The sequence below is a fragment of the Schistocerca nitens genome, chromosome 2 (genome assembly GCF_023898315.1).
Source record: "Schistocerca nitens isolate TAMUIC-IGC-003100 chromosome 2, iqSchNite1.1, whole genome shotgun sequence".
Taxonomy (NCBI): Eukaryota; Metazoa; Arthropoda; class Insecta; order Orthoptera; family Acrididae; genus Schistocerca; species Schistocerca nitens.
The window spans coordinates 473,217,021-473,234,020 of record NC_064615.1 but is presented as its reverse complement, the minus strand read 5'-3'; positions in this window follow the sequence as shown (position 1 = coordinate 473,234,020).

The window sequence follows — 17,000 nt, the reverse complement described above, 5'->3', positions numbered from 1 at the left end:
AGAGTATTAGGAGTGAGAGTAATACTGAGGCACTTTAAACAGATTTGCAGAGTACTCGTATGCGACCAGTTCTTATGTATTTAGCTGAATTTAATGCGATCGAAGTACTGGGTCTGATAACTTGTAATTTACTTAAATGGTGGCAATAAGAGAGCTTCGTGTGTTTTAATAGGCAATACAGACAGTTTAGATTCAGAAATATTTAATTTGAAGGTCCATTGTGTTTGCAAAGACCGCGAAATCTACATATAACCCAATTTTATTTTGCATTTGGAAATTGTCTTTTAATGTGTAGCATTCAACGATTTGCTAACGCTTACATTGACTTGCTGCGTGCCACGGACTGGAAAAGTCTTTGGTAGGTTTCTGAAGGTATGTGGCACCAAACGTCTACGCAAAAGCCAAGCAATTCCCGTTAATTACGGGTAGGAGTTTGTGGGCGTTGGTGTCCGACAGCGTCCCAGAGGTGTTTCAGCGGTTTCAGGTAAGACGATTTTATGGCCAAGACAACAGCGTGAGTCCGCTATCATGCTCCTCAAGCAATTGTAGCCAAACTGGGCCTTGTGGCATGGGCAGTTAACTCGCTGGAAGGTGTTATCATTGTCGGAAAAGACTTCAAAGCCGCGCGGGGTAGCCGTGCGGTCTCAGACGTCTTGTCACGGCTCTCGCGGCTCCCCACGTCTAAGGTTCCAGTCCTCCCTCGGGCATGGGTGTGTGTGTTGTCCTTAGGATAAGTTACTTTAATTTGGATTAAGTAGTGCATATGGGTAGGGACCGATGACCTAAGCAATTTTTTCCCATAGTCCTTACCACAAATTTCCAAAGACTTCAGACGAGTGGTTCGCAGTAGTGTCCACTTTGTCCACAACTGTCTTGCTGTCTTCTATTACTAGCACAGGCCTCATGGAAGCCCAGGGGAATGCAACCCACTGCATAATACTGGCCTAAACAGCCTGCATCCATTTTGCAGTGCATGTTTCGACCATCCGTTCGTTCTCATGACTACGTACGCCGACTTGACCATCGACCTCGTGTAAGTAGGAACGTGATTTATCTGATCATGCAACACCTTTCCATTGATCCAAGCCCTAATTTCGATGATCCCGTGCCCACTGAAATCATAGTTGACGATGTTATTGGGGCGACAGTGGAACACGCCGGGGTCGTCTGCTACGGTCCTCCATGTTCAACAGTGTGCCCTGAACGTTGTGCTCCGCGACACTTGTGCCTGCACCAGCGTTGTATCCTTTCGTCAGGAGTACTCCAGATCGCCGCCGATCTCCACTTTGCAGAGAGGTCAAGCCTTCTACCCCCACGTTATGTAACGAAGCTAGAACGCCCGAAACCCCTGTCACCTACTTGTAGTTTAACATCACTCAAGTAATTTTTATAGATGCTCGCGATAGCAGCACGCGAACAGCTGACCAGCTTCTCCATTTCCCAGACGCTCGTACTAGGCGTGGGACCATTGCAAACTGTCCTTTGTCAAAGTAACTTAAGTCAACGGTTTCCCCGATTTGTGGCCAGTATCGTCGCTAGAATGGTTTCCCATTCATATCTGCTCCATTTACATACTTTTGCCTTTGCGCCACGTGGCCGTAACGCATCTAGGCTGTACACGCCTTATATACACGCTTGACAGGCCATTTTACGGTGCGTGGCAGAGGAAGCTTCTGGTACAGCTATCTGATCCTCCCTTCTCACGAATGGCGAGGGGAAGTATTAACTGTCGCTAAACCTCCATATTCTCGCCTATTATCATTGTCATCATTTTGCGAGGTGCACGGGGTGGTTCCGTGATGATGTCACAAACTTTCAGGGATGATGGAGAAGGCTAAATGTATCAGTCTGAGGTAACGACCCTGGTCCAAGAACGACTGCGTCGTAAGTGATAAGCGATATCGGTCTGATACTGGTGACAGTGGAATACATATATTGGTTCTCTTGTCACTAAAAATTTAAGGTAGGCTACTTTCAGAGGTGGCAGTACATACCAAAACAAGAGAAAAATGTCGAGTAAACACGGGCACAAAAATTCATGCCTTAAGAACTACGAGAACGCGTTCATCTTCGATACTGTGAAACACCTCAGCACTAGCACTTTGCTTTCCATACTTTTGCAAGAGGTTATATGGACCAAAACAACACAAAAATTTCCAGTAAATATTGGCTCTAAAATGCATACCTTAAGAGTTATGGGCATTTGTTCAGCAGAAGCGATGTGTTTCGCTGTAGCGAAGGTAAACCTCTAAAAGCTGCCTACTCTACAATCTTAGAGACAACAGTACCGCCATACGTACTCCACTACCAGAGGTTTTAGAAGGATTTTCCCTTATGATTTTCGACTCAGTCGTTTCTGGACCAGGATTCCTAACCTCAGATGGATACGCATACGTTTAAAAGTGTGTGAATTTCTAAGAGACCTAACTGCTTAGGTCATCGATCCCTAAACTTACACACTACTTTAACTAACTTACGCTAAGAACAACAGACACGCCCATGCCCGAGGGAGGACTCTAACCTCTGGCGGGAGGGGCCGGGCAGTCAGTGACATGACGCCTCTAACCACGCGGCCACTCTGAGTGGCATGTGGGTACATTTACCCTTCTCCATCGTCTCCGAATGTTTGTATCATCATCACGGAATCACCCTCTCGAATGAAGTAATAAATTGTCCGACTCTTCCCCGAATGTATTCTATATGAATTTCAGGACCAAATCTCTCAGTGATGAAAAAGGCCTTTCTCGTTCCGTCTGCCAGTGGAGTGTGTCGAGCATCTCTGTAACGCTCTCGCGCCGATTAATCCATCCCGTAGCAAAACTCGCCGCTCTCCGTTGGGTCATGTCTATCTCTCCGGTTAATCCAACCTCCTAGGAGTCCCAGACGTTTGAGCAGTCTGTCGAAGAAGTGTTTCGTAAGTCATTCCTATCTTGGATGTAAAAGACTCTTCCTATGGATATCAGACTGGTTTATGATTTGTACTGTTTGTTTTATTTAGTCATTTCACATTAGGTCGCTTCAGCAAGTTAATCCTAGGTATATTATTATCGCTACTGTTTCCAGTTATTAGTTACCAACAGTACAACTGTCGACTAGTGGATTTATTCCCCTGTTTAAGAGCAGTATATAATATTTATTTACGAGCAGGGTCTACTGCCAGTCCATGCACTATTCATAAATCCTCTGCAGTGAGATGATGGCATAATATTTCAGCGAAAGAGTGTACATCCATCAGCGCTCCATCACACTTTTCTTGCAGTATCATATCTCCCATCTCAACTGCGTCTACTTCCTTTGCCCTTTCTAAATTTTTATATTTAATTTTGTTCACCTTGTGAGCTTTTCCGTATATTCCTTATACTTTCACCTTACTTTATTTACTTTTGATTGGGTTATCATTTAGGCTCATAATATTCTTTTCGTACCTGATCTTTGAACACGCTTTCCTCCAAATGTATCTTTAATATTCTTGTAGACGGCATCTGTCTTGGTCCTACTCATGTGTGCCCTTACAGATTTGCGTTTTTCCCAAAGTCATTAGATTGGTTTGCTCTTTCTCTCACACATTTCATAAATGTCTGTATTCTATTTTACCTGCTTTATTTGCTGTATTTTAATATGTTCTCCCTGCCGTGATTAAATTCCATATCTCACGTGTTATTCAGGGAGAGATTTCTACTGGGCCTTGTCTTTTCTCAGACTTGATCCCATGCTACAATCATTACTTCATTTCTCAGAGCTACCCATTCGTCTTGAAGTGCATTCTTTTCCCCTGTCTCAGTCAATCGTTCCCTAAAGCCACCTTTAAAACTCTGAACATCCTGTGTTTCTTTGAATATATTCAGATCTCACCTCTTTAATAAATTTTTTTCTCCGTCCATATTTGCATCTGGAAATATTTTTCAGCTTAAAACCTGTTATCGAAATCTCTGCCATGCCATTACAAACTGATGATCTAAAACACTATGACCACTGCTAACAACGAGAGTGAAAGCCACCTGGTAACGCTGTACGCACGCGGCGCGCGGGGGGCAGCGTATAGAGTGCTCAGGAACAGTCTTAAAAGTTTGTAAGGACGTTTTAGAGAATGTTGCGTTCAGAAATAATTTTTCAGAAAAAAAGTCGATTCGTTGCACGGTTTCCGAGATAATTAGCGTTGAAGTTAGCCAATCAATGCGTTGACTCGTAAAGTCAAGTGACCGACCAGATACAATTGCTGTCACTTGTTCTCATAACGTAGATCACACCGCAAGAGACTGATCAGCATTTGGTTCTGATTCGATCCTTATCACCGTCCTACATCCAATTTTTGTGGTGGTGGTGGTGGTGGTGGTTAGTGTTTAACGTCCCGTCGACAACGAGGTCATTAGAGACGGAGCGCAAGCTCGGGTTAGGGAAGGATTGGGAAGGAAATCGGCCGTGCCCTTTCAAAGGAACCATCCCGGCATTTGCCTGAAACGATTTAGGGAAATCACGGAAAACCCAAATCAGGATGGCCGGAGACGGGATTGAACCGTCATCCTCCCGAATGCGAGTCCAGTGTGCTAACCACTGCGGCACCTCGCTCGGTCCAATTTTTGTATCCCTCCCTTGTTCGGTGTTATGAAACCTAACCAAGAACACCTTTGGCGACACCGTCTCTGGTGGACCGCTTAAATCTGCACGTACAATGGCCTGATTGGCTCACTTCAGTGCTAATTAATTCAGAAACGGCGCGAATTGTTTTAACAATCATTTCTTACAAGGGAACCTCCCCATCGCACCCCCCTCAGATTTAGTTATAACTTGGCACAGTGGATAGGCCTTGATAAACTGAACACAGATCAATTGAGAAAACAGGAAGACGTTGTGTGGAACTGTGAAAAAATAAGCAAAATATACAAACTGAGTAGTCCATGGGACATATAGGCAACATTAAGGAGGACGCAAGCTCAGCAGTGCCGTGGTCCCGTGGTAGCGTGAGCAGCTGCAGAAACAGAGGTCCTTGGCTCAAGTCTTCCCACGAGTGAAAATTTTACTTTCTTTATTTTTGCATAGTTATTATCTGTCCGTTCGTTCATTGACGTCTCTGTTCACTGTAATAAGTTTAGTGTCTGTGTTTTGCGACCGCATCGCAAAACCGTGCTATTAGTAGACGAAAGGACGTGCCTCTCCAATCGGAACCAAAAACATTTGATCGCAAGGTCATAGGTCAACCGATTCCTCCACAGGAAAACACATCGGATATATTCTATACGACACTGGTGACGGCATGTGCGTCACATGACAGGAATATGTTGTCGACCCACCTAACTTGTACACTTGGCGAATGGGTAAAAAGATTCTTGTACCTTGACCGATTTAGGTTTTCTTGTGGATGTGATAATCACTCCCAAAAAAGTGATGAAAACATAAGAGTTTGTCACATAAACTGAAAATAAAAAATTAAAGTTTTCACTCGATGTAAGATTTGAACCAAGGACCTTTCGTTCCGCAGCTGCTCACGTTACCACGAGACCACGGCGCTCCTGTGGTCTCTGTGTCCTTGATATTGCCTATCTTCGCATGAACTACTCAGTTTGTATATTTTGCTTATTTTTTCACAGTTCCACACAACTTCTTCCTGTTTTCTCAATTGATCTGTGTTCGGTTTTTCAAGGCCTATCCACTGTGCCAACTTATAACTAAATCTGAGGGGGTGCGATGGGGAGGTTCCCTTGTGAGAAAACTGATTAGCATCGGTGGTTCTGGTTTCTCCTAAAAATTTGTCTGACAGTAAATTTGAAATATGAACTCTGTGTTGTATTATAATTCGTTATATGAAGGCACTATCTAGGATCGTGTTACACTTATTGCAGTGTATAATTCTCCAAATGTCCAAAGATTATTGTGCAATGAAAGATCTATTTATGATTTTCCGACGGTGAATTGACCTAGACAACACATTTGAGATATTAAACTTGACATTGTGAAACGAAAGTACACAATCGCCGTATCTCATTTTGCTTCGCAGAGAAGGACCCCTAACGAACATAAATCACTTTCCTGTGCATGGATCAGCGGTGGTGTCGGACTATCCTAATTGGCCTGCTACTCCTTGAAACAACCGTTCTGTGAAAGTCGATATCAAAGTCCGCTGTTCTAAAAGTCTCGAGTTATTTTGGGAAGTGATCTGCAACTGGCAGTGTGTGGTGCCGTCTCCGCAGTTCAGTGTGCCGGGTGGTGGTTGTCTAGCTCTCGCTGGTAGAAGCTAGCTGCTTCGAAAGTCTCTGTCTGTGAAAACAAACAAAGACTAATTGTTTGAGAGTCAGGTCACGTACAACGGTGAAAAGGGGCTCTCTAAGCGACGTAGCTGTATTGCATGTGATGTGTGGATAGGCATTGCCGACCTCAGCATTGTATTCTGCCTGTTTACACATCTCTGTATTTGAGTATAGAGAGATGGAAACAGGCAGAATACCACGCTGCAGTCGGCAACGCCTACATACGACACCAAGTATCTGGCGCATTTGTTAGACCGGCTACTGCTGTTACAATGTCAGGTTACCAAGATTTAAGTGAGTTTCAACGTGGTGTTATAGTCGGCGCACGAGCTATGGGTCACAGCATCTCCGAGGAAGCGATGAAGTGGAGAGTTTCCCGTACGACCATTTCATCAGTGTACCGTGAATATCAGGAATCCGATAAAATATCGAATCTTCGATGTCGCTGCGGCCGGAAAAAGATCCTGCAAGAATGGGACCAAAGGCGACTGAAGAGAATCGTTCAACGTGACGAAAAACAAAAGTCTAGTATTATTTAATTACTTTTGACGCGGTGAAGACATAATATCAGTTTTATCTGGTACAAACTGTCGGTATACGGACAGATGCAGATAATGTCACAGGGTTTTGCCTCAAGTTGCTACATAATAGTGACTTATTTAGTTTCATAATCGAAAACATGCCTGTCACACAAATACATCGATCGAAATATTGTAGCACTTTAGCAACCTCATTATGGAGACTTGAAAATCCTACCTGAAGAATGTATTTAGATATACTGGACAGTTTTAACGTAAATATATCTGCCATTAAAACGAGAATTATCCTGAAGATCAGTCAGTTACATCTGCACACCACAGGAGCGCTTTCCACTTAAAACGTCAAATGGTCTCGAAAGAAGCTTGGAAACAGATGTAAGACTAACGGTGTCCTCAAAAGCCTTATAAAACTATGCTTGTAATTCTTGCAAGGCCACAATCAATTCTTCAAACCTCGTGTTTTCTTTAATCCCAGTGCTCTTAAGAAACTGGACTGTCTTTGTCAGGTTATATCCCTTCTACAAAGTGATGCATCCCCATCAAATCAGAAAGAAGTTGGTTTGCAATGTCTTACTGCTGGCAGTGTGTAGTCAGATCCACTTAAAATGCAAAGTCTGAAATCCATTCCGGATGATCTAATTTTCGTTCCTACCCTCCTTTTTTCCTTCACAATTTCAACAATTGAGAGTTGTAAATCGAAAGGCATGCCCCTTATCTTAACCTACGTGCTTTGCAGTGATATATGAAGTATCCACACTCTTTGTTCAGTTCTGTTGAAAACTGTTGCAACTGACATTGGAATAATCCGTGCGACTTCAGAAATTTTATTATTCGTACTACCAACGTGCTCCAGGCCCGCAAATTCAGCACAACTAAATCTTTAAATTCTTGCTGTTTGGTATTGTAGTGTCGTTTCTTAGCAAATACGCAGTGCCTGTCGTTTACACGAATTGAGAATTCTCATTCGTCTCTTCTGTCATTCCCATTCGTTTTAAATGATTTTGGCGATAGACCGCTACTGTGCTTCTTTTCATGCAAGCAGTCACTGTACCTTTGAACGTGTTTCGTATCACAAACAAATAGGGAAGTGTAAATGATGCTGACAGAACACTTCCGCCTAACTCAAAGAGTTATTCCGACCGAAAAAATGCCGCAACGCAGTGCTAATTAAAATGTTGCGCTGTTCCAAGTGTTTCGGAGAAAGAACGAGCAAAGCCGAGTGACAGGCCTTGCCTTGTCCCGTCCGAAGTCCGGCCACGCTGCTGTCGTCAAGTTGGACACGCTGTGGCCTCCCCTGCACAACAGCTTTCTCGCGCGAACGCAGTCTGCAGTCTACAAATGTTATCTGAAAACAGAAATAATTTTATTAATCTATAGGATATTGCACATGGAGTAATAGCGCAGTTTTTTTAGTTTTACAAAATAATAAAATATCAGACGTTTCAAACTAAGATGTAATTTTGTGACTTGTTTTTGGTCACTTTTTTACAATGATTAGTATATAAACTGAAATAAAAAACATAGCCTGTTACTCCTTGTGAAATGTGAGATGTTGTATTTTCAGACCGCCACATCTCGTCACATAAAACCCTGATCCGAGTAATGAAAGAGGCCAAGAGCCATTTATTTGTCAATGTATCATATTTAACTACGCATTGTAATGATGTATTTTGGCGATTTACAAGGAGAAATGAATCCAGCGCGACTGACGCGCCTGAGAAACTATAGACTAATTCAGCGCGCATGTAAAAACATCGATATTGAAGACTGACTCTGAAGACATTTAAATATCTCCTGTATAATACGGACGTACCATTACATAAGCGTCATTATAAGATTTGTAATTTGTTTAAATCTACAGAGGTATATTGTTATTTTGTTGCACTTGAGTCTGGTACGAGGGGGGACCCGAAAGAAACCGGATTGTTGTCATAAAAAATTTATTCATCAACCTTTTTACAAAATTACTTCAGTCACCTTCAAAATACTCTCAATTACATGCGACGCACTTCTCAAGTCTCTTTCCTCACTGTTGGAAGCATGTTTCAAACATTTCAAGTTTGACATTGTCCAGCGCCCTTTGCGAAGCTGTTTTTACCACCTCCACATCGTCATAACGCTCCCCTTTTAGCGTTTTTTTTTTCATTCTTGGAAATAGGAAAAAGTCACATGAGGCTAGGTCCGGCGAATACGGAGTGTGGGGAACGACAGACCACCTCAGATGCCAAATAGTGGGTCACTCGTAAGGCTGTGTGTGCTGGAGCGTTGTCGTGATGCAGAAACCAGTCACGTAATCGCCAAAGTTCCGGGCGTTTCCTCCTCACAGCCTCTCGCAGACGCCTTAAAACATCCAAGTAAAAGTGCTGGTTAACAGTCTGGCCAGGGGGTACGAATTGCCGATGCACAATTCCACGAACATCAGGAAAGACAATGATCATCGTCTTCACATTTGACCTCACTTGTCTTGCTTTTTTTGACCTGGGAGATTTAGGAGTCCTCCACTGGCTTGACGTTTGCTTGGTTTCTGGGTCATACCCGTAGCACCAACTCTCATCCCCTGTAATTACTTTGTTCAAGAAGTTTGGATCACGTGCAATCTCTGTTTTCAAGTCCTGACACACATTCATGCGGATGGTTTCTTGCTCCTGTGTGAGAAAGTGCGGAACAAATTTAGCAGCAACACGTCTCATGTGCAAATCCTCACTCAAAATCCGCTGGCACGAGCTCCAACTGATTCCTGTCTCTGCTGAAATTTGGTCGATCGTTTGGCGACAATCCTCGTTGATCTTTTGGCGGACCTTTTCAATGTTCTCCTCATTTCGCGATGTTGAAGGTCGTCCAGAACGAACTTGGTGTTCAACACACATCTCACCACGTTTAAAGCGCCCAACCTGTGTGCGGCTCATAGCATCCTCCTGGAAAGCTTCCTGAAGCATTTGGTGTGTCTCCGTTACAGTTTTTTTAAGCAGGGAACAAAATTTCACACACACTCTTTGTTCTTTTAAAGTTTCCATAACGACTTCGCAGAGGTAACCCGCCAACAGTCAGAGAAACACAATACCACACTTGCACGTTCAGCTCTATAGTGGCGCCGTCTGCACAGCTGTTTCATGAAGGTCTCTACTAACACCATCTAGCGTGAGAACCCTGCACTACGTCTACGAGTTGCAGTGCCAGTGCCCTCGGAGTCGGGTTTCTTTTGGCTCCCCCCTCGTATGTGTGAAAACCCCAGAGTGGTTTATGAATAAACGTTTCTACGTGATTTCTAAACTTTTCAAACCACTCAGGCTCTGTCATTGTTATTGACATAATAGTTAACATGTTACGAGGTGCGGCTAGAAAAAAACCGGACTGATGCTGGAAAAAAACATTTATTTACAATTATTTAACATTTCATGTTATCTCCTTCAATGTACTCTCCTCCTCGGTCTCTACACCGCTCCATACGAATTTTCCACTGTTCATAGCAATGCTGCAGATCATTTTCGGTAAGTCCATACATTACTTCCGTCGCTTTTTCTTTTACTGCTTCAACAGTATCAAATCTAGTTCCTTTCAAAGCTGACTTGACTTTAGGGAAAAGAAAAAAGTCACAGGGGGCCAAATCAGGTGAGTAGGGTGGATGATCTAAGATGGGAATGTTGTGTTTTGCCAAAAACGTCTTCACTGACAACGCACTGTGAGCTGGGGCATTGTCTTGGTGAAGGATCCATGACTTTTTTCTCCACAAATCGTTCCGTTTTCTCCGTACTCGCTCACGTAGGGTAGCCAGGACGCTAATGTAGTAATGCTGATTCACTGTTTGTCCCTCTGGTACCCAATCAATGTGCCGGCCGAAGTGGCCGTGCGGTTAAAGGCGCTGCAGTCTGGAACCGCAAGACCGCTACGGTCGCAGGTTCGAATCCTGCCTAGGGCATGGATGTTTGTGATGTCCTTAGGTTAGTTAGGTTTAACTTGTTCTAAGTTCTAGGGGACTAATGACCTCAGCAGTTGAGTCCCATAGTGCTCAGAGCCATTTGAACCCAATCAATGTGCACAATCCCTTTGATGTCAAAAAAAAAAAAAAAAAAAAATCATCATTGCCTTGAATTTCGATTTTGACATTCGTGTTTTTTTTTTGTCGTGGAGAACCAGGAGTTTTCCAATGCATCGATTGGCGTTTAGTTTCGGGATCGTAAGTAAAAAACCACGATTCATCGCAAGTAATAACATTTTGTAAGAAGGTGGGATCACTTTAAATGTTTTCCAGGATGTCAGAACAAATCATTCTTCGGCGTTCCTTCTGTTCAATTGTCAGACACTTTGGAACCATTTTTGAACACACTTTGTTCATGTTGAAACTTTCGTGAAGAATCTGCCTAACACTTTCCTTGTCAACTCCTGTTAACTCAGACACTGCTCTGATTGTTAAACGGCGATCTTGTCGAACAAGTTCACCGATTTTTTCAATGTTTGCATCAGTTTTTGCTGACAATGGTCTGCCAGTGCGAGTGTCATCACTGGTGTCTTCGCGGCCATCTTTAAATCGTTTAAACCACTCAAACACTTGTGTTCGCGATAAACAATCATCGCCGTACACTTGTTGTAACATTACAAACATTTCACTTGCAGATTTTCCTAGTTTGAAACAAAATTTGATGTTAACACGCTGTTCTTTCTGTACACTCAACATTTTCCGACGCACAGACAAAACGTCAACTACTTAAAACAGACGCCACGGGCAGACTGAGTGCAGGAGGCAGATGAAACTCGAGCAGTAGGCGGAGCGAGAGTCACGTGACAGGCCACGCGACTTTCAGCCTTATTGCATTCGTTTTACTGTTTCACCAGTACTAGTCCGGTTTTTTTCTAGCCACACCTCGTATATGTGTTTTACATTCAGGCTCGTAATTATAGTATCAATTACTCTAAATTTGTGTTTGCTTTGCTTGTTGGACCACCTTAATCATTTACTTTCTATGTGCCAAGTTTTTTTCACAGAGCCAACCGTGTCCGACGTGTCATTGTGTGGACAGAACAGTGGAGGCCGACGTTAATATACTACTTATATTCCCCCCTTGTAATATTCTGCAAACTCAGTTTTAAACTGGCTCTTAGGTACATTTTCAGTGCGAGTGAAGTCCGCGGATTTCTTAGCAAACTTCGCTTCTCAAATCGCACATCGCTCACGCAAAGCCTCTCTGTTTCACAGTGGTACGCGGCACTGTCTAAACGGGAAAGGGAGCCACACAAGTACATATGTTGCTTCCCCTTCTCAATCTGATGCTTAATAATAATAATGATATTTCCGCCTGCTGTATGGAGAGCGAGAACTACAACTGGATTCTCGTGATCCACACGTAATTCCAGTGATTTTGTAGTTGCACACAGTGCATGCGTTCATGTAAATTGTCAAAATCACAAATTTTCCAAAGAATAATTCAGCCAAAATTACAAAGAGATATCTTTATTAGTGTGCGCACAATGCACCCCATCAGCTTGACATGAAACTCAAGCTGATAGAATGGATAGCGGGCTCGCAATAAGCATATACATGTGCTGTTACTCCGTACGCAATATGCTATAGATTAAGGAAATTGTTTTCTTTTTATCTTCAGATAATATTTGAAGGCTGCAGGATTTCTATTAAGGTCCCTCCTCATTTTGGACAGAGCAATTTTTAACTCTTCAGATTTGGGTTAAATAATGACTGAATTTCTGCTATGTTTGGTCGGTTTCTTATTTTTTTCTTTTCACAGGGTTCCCCAGGTAGCATTCGGAATTATACTGATACGAAACAAAGCGAAATGGCAGAAATAGAATCACTACAATAAGAGTAAACAGCGCAATCAAAATTCATGTACATAAAGAAAAATATTGCTTCAATGAGTCACTTAGGCATGAAGTGTTATTCTTTTACACTTTAGACCATAATCAGAAAGGTTAGTACAATCGTAGATGACTCAAGCTTGCATTTTGTTTTGCAAAAAACACGTCCCACAGGAGCTAATGCTTGAGCAACTGACATGGCAGACGTTGATTTCTAGTTTGAGACGTCACGACAACACCCCTTATTATACCTCCCTTATCCAAACCGTCATACATTGTTAAAGCCATAGAACCTACGTAAGTCTTTGAAAAAGTAACTTTGGACGAGAAAAGTCAATCCATGTCACAGCCTAAAAATCCTACACAGTCACTAGGAACCACCAGACACAGAGATCAACATATTAACTGTACTACACGAGGTGGTAGTGCATACTACGTAACGCCAACTGCTCGACTTGTGCGTCAGATAAGCAACGATAAATGACACCGAGCAGTCGGAAGACGATTGTTTGTGACTGGCCCCGTCGGCACACCTGCCGACAACATACAACGCGTCAGAGGCTCATAAAGACACCATTGACAATGAGACTCCAAAAAGGTACATCTCGGCAGATGATGCAGAAGTTCAATCAAAAATTCAAATCTGGAAGCGATTTCACAATTCACGGTTATAATTTTTTTACACTTCAGCGCACAGACTGTTTCGTTTTGTTTTGTATGACGCCTTATATCAGGGCGTGCCATGGCGTGCCGAACTTCACGTGTCCAGCGTGTGCGGGCCACGGGCGGACCGAGGCCTTGCCTGTCACTCGGCGTTGCTCCGTCCGTCTCGCAGGTGTCCAGGGCAGCGCGGCGTTCCAGTTACCGCTGCGGTACGGCATTCTGCGGTCGGCGCAGGTCTCTGAGTTCGGCAGAGTCGTGGTATCAGCGCCGTTTACCCTTCATCTTTTGTTTGTGGTTTGAAGGACGTTCTCATGTCCAGTGGTTAATTCCACAAAAAGCGGCAGCCCAGCGATCTATCACCACAATCCTTTAATGAATGGGTTCAAAAATGGTTCAAATGGCTCTGAGCACTATGCGACTTAAGTTCTGAGGTCATCAGTCCCCTAGAACTTAGAACTACTTAAACCTAACTAACCTAAGGCCATCACACACATCAATGCCCGAGGCACGATTCGAACCTGCGACCGTAGCGGTCGAGCGGTTCCAGACTGTAGCGCCTAGAACCGCTCGGCCACCCCAGCCAGCTAGTGAATGGCAATGGCAGAAGAGAGGCATGAGAACCCTCAATTCGCATAAGGTACAAGTGCTACTTACTTGCGTGAAACTACATTATAGTACTATGCAGAAAAATTTGAACTTTTACATAACAATGAAAGTAAAAAGTTACAACGATCGACACATGGGATTCACTGTTCCACACATCAAGAAGCACTTTGTGCTTAACTTGCAGGCATGGGGTACTTTAAGAAATTGATGATACAAATAGTAACATCTGTGAAGTAGCACCCATTATTCGATTTTCAGCTGCAAAAGTTTTCAGTGGAAATCAACAAAGAGTATAGGTGATCCGTATATTACTGAAAAGTACATTGGTTAAGTCAAAGGGCATGCCTGCCAGGAACGATTTAAATCACGCTGTTGCAGAATTTACCAAGGAAAAAGGAGTGCAAAAGCGAAAATTGGAACATCGAAAAAGGATTGCAGACTTCAAATTTTGCGTGGACTTGAATGCACACTGACCACTGTAAGACAGTGCCAGGTAACTTCTTTCTAATTTGATGGAGAGATGCCAGATAGGGATTTTCACTCTGCAGCGGAGTGTGCGCTGATATGAAACTTCCTGGCAGATTAAACTGGGTGCCGGACCGAGACTCGAACTCGGGACTTTCCATTTCGCAGGCAAGTGCTCTACCAACTGAGCTATCCAAGCACGACTCTCGCCCCGTCCTCAAAGGTTTACTTCCGCCAGTATCTCGTCTCCTACCTTCCAAATTTTACAGAAGCTCTCCCCCCCCCCCCCATGAACCATGGACCTTGCCGTTGGTGGGGAGGCTTGCGTGCCTCAGCGATACAGATAGCCGTACCGTAGGTACAACCACAACGGAGGGGTATCTGTTGAGAGGCCAGACAAACGTGTGGTTCCTGAAGAGGGGCAGCAGCCTTTTCAGTAGTTGCAAGGGCAACAGTCTGGATGATTGACTGATCTGGCCTTGTAACAATAACCAAAACGGCCTTGCTGTGCTGGTACTGCGAACGGCTGAAAGCAAGGGGAAACTACGGCCGTAATTTTTCCCGAGGGCATGCAGCTTTACTGTATGATTAAATGATGATGGCGTCCTCTTGGGTAAAATATTCCGGAGGTAAAATAGTCCCCCATTCGGATCTCCGGGCGGGGACTACTCATGAGGATGTCGTTATCAGGAGAAAGAAAACTGGCGTTCTACGGATCGGAGCGTGGAATGTCAGGTCCCTTAATCGGGCAGGTAGGTTAGAAAATTTGAAAAGGGAAATGGATAGGTTAAAGTTAGATATACTGGGAATTAGTGAAGTTCGGTGGAAGGAGGAACAAGACTTCTGGTCAGGTGACTACAGGGTTATAAACACAAAGTCAAATAGGGGTAATGCAGGAGTAGGTTTAATAATGAATAGGAAAATAGGAACGCGGGTAAGCTACTACAAACAGCTTAGTGAACGCATTATTGTGGCCAAGATAGATACGAAGCCCACACCTACTACAGTAGTACAAGTTTATATGCCAACTAGCTCTGCAGATGACGAAGAAATTGAAGAAATGTATGATGAAATAAAAGAAATTATTCAGATAGTGAAGGGAGACGAAAATTTAATAGTGATGGGTGACTGGAATTCGAGTGTAGGGAAAGGGAGAGAAGGAAACGTAGTAGGTGAATATGGATTGGGGCTAAGAAATGAAAGAGGAAGCCGCCTTGTAGAATTTTACACAGAGCACAACTTAATCATAGCTAATACTTGGTTTAAGAATCATGATAGAAGGTTGTATACATGGAAGAACCCTGGAGATACTAAAAGGTATCAGATAGATTATATAATGGTAAGACAGAGATTTAGGAACCAGGTTTTAAATTGTAAGACATTTCCAGGGGCAGATGTGGACTCTGACCACAATCTATTGGTTATGACCTGTAGATTAAAACTGAAGAAACTGCAAAAAGGTGGGAATTTAAGGAGATGGGACCTGGATAAACTGAAAGAACCAGAGGTTGTACAGAGTTTCAGGGAGAGCATAAGGGAACAATTGACGGGAATGGGGAAAAGAAATACAGTAGAAGAAGAATGGGTAGCTTTGAGGGATGAAGTAGTGAAGGCAGCAGAGGATCAAGTAGGTAAAAAGACGAGGGCTAGTAGAAATCCTTGGGTAACAGAAGAAATATTGAATTTAATTGATGAAAGGAGAAAATATAAAAATGCAGTAAATGAAGCAGGCAAAAAGGAATACAAACGTCTCAAAAATGAGATCGACAGGAAGTGCAAAATGGCTAAGCAGGGATGGCTAGAGGACAAATGTAAGGATGTAGAGGCTTGTCTCACTAGGGATAAGATAGATACTGCCTACAGGAAAATTAAAGAGACCTTTGGAGATAAGAGAACCACTTGTATGAACATCAAGAGCTCAGATGGAAACCCAGTTCTAAGCAAAGAAGGGAAAGCAGAAAGGTGGAAGGAGTATATAGAGGGTCTATACAAGGGCGATGTACTTGAGGACAATATTATGGAAATGGAAGAGGATGTAGATGAAGATGAAATGGGAGATACGATACTGCGTGAAGAATTTGACAGAGCACTGAAAGACCTGAGTCGAAACAAGGCCCCCGGAGTAGACAACATTCCATTGGAACTACTGACGGCTTTGGGAGAGCCAGCCCTGACGAAACTCTACCATCTGGTAAGCAAGATGTATGAAACAGGCGAAATACCCTCAGACTTCAAGAAGAATATAATAATTCCAATTCCAAAGAAAGCAGGTGTTGACAGACGTGAGAATTACCGGACAATCAGTTTAATAAGCCACAGCTGCAAAATACTAACACGAATTCTTTACAGACGAATGGAAAAACTAGTAGAAGCCGACCTCGGGGAAGATCAGTTTGGATTCCGTAGAAATACTGGAACACGTGAGGCAATACTGACCTTACGACTTATCTTAGAAGAAAGATTAAGGAAAGGCAAACCTACGTTTCTAGCATTTGTAGACTTAGAGAAAGCTTTTGACAATGTTGACTGGAATACTCTCTTTCAAATTCTAAAGGTGGCAGGGGTAAAATACAGGGAGCGAAAGGCTATTTACAATTTGTACAGAAACCAGATGGCAGTTATAAGAGTCGAGGGGCATGAAAGGGAAGCAGTGGTTGGGAAGGGAGTAAGACAGGGT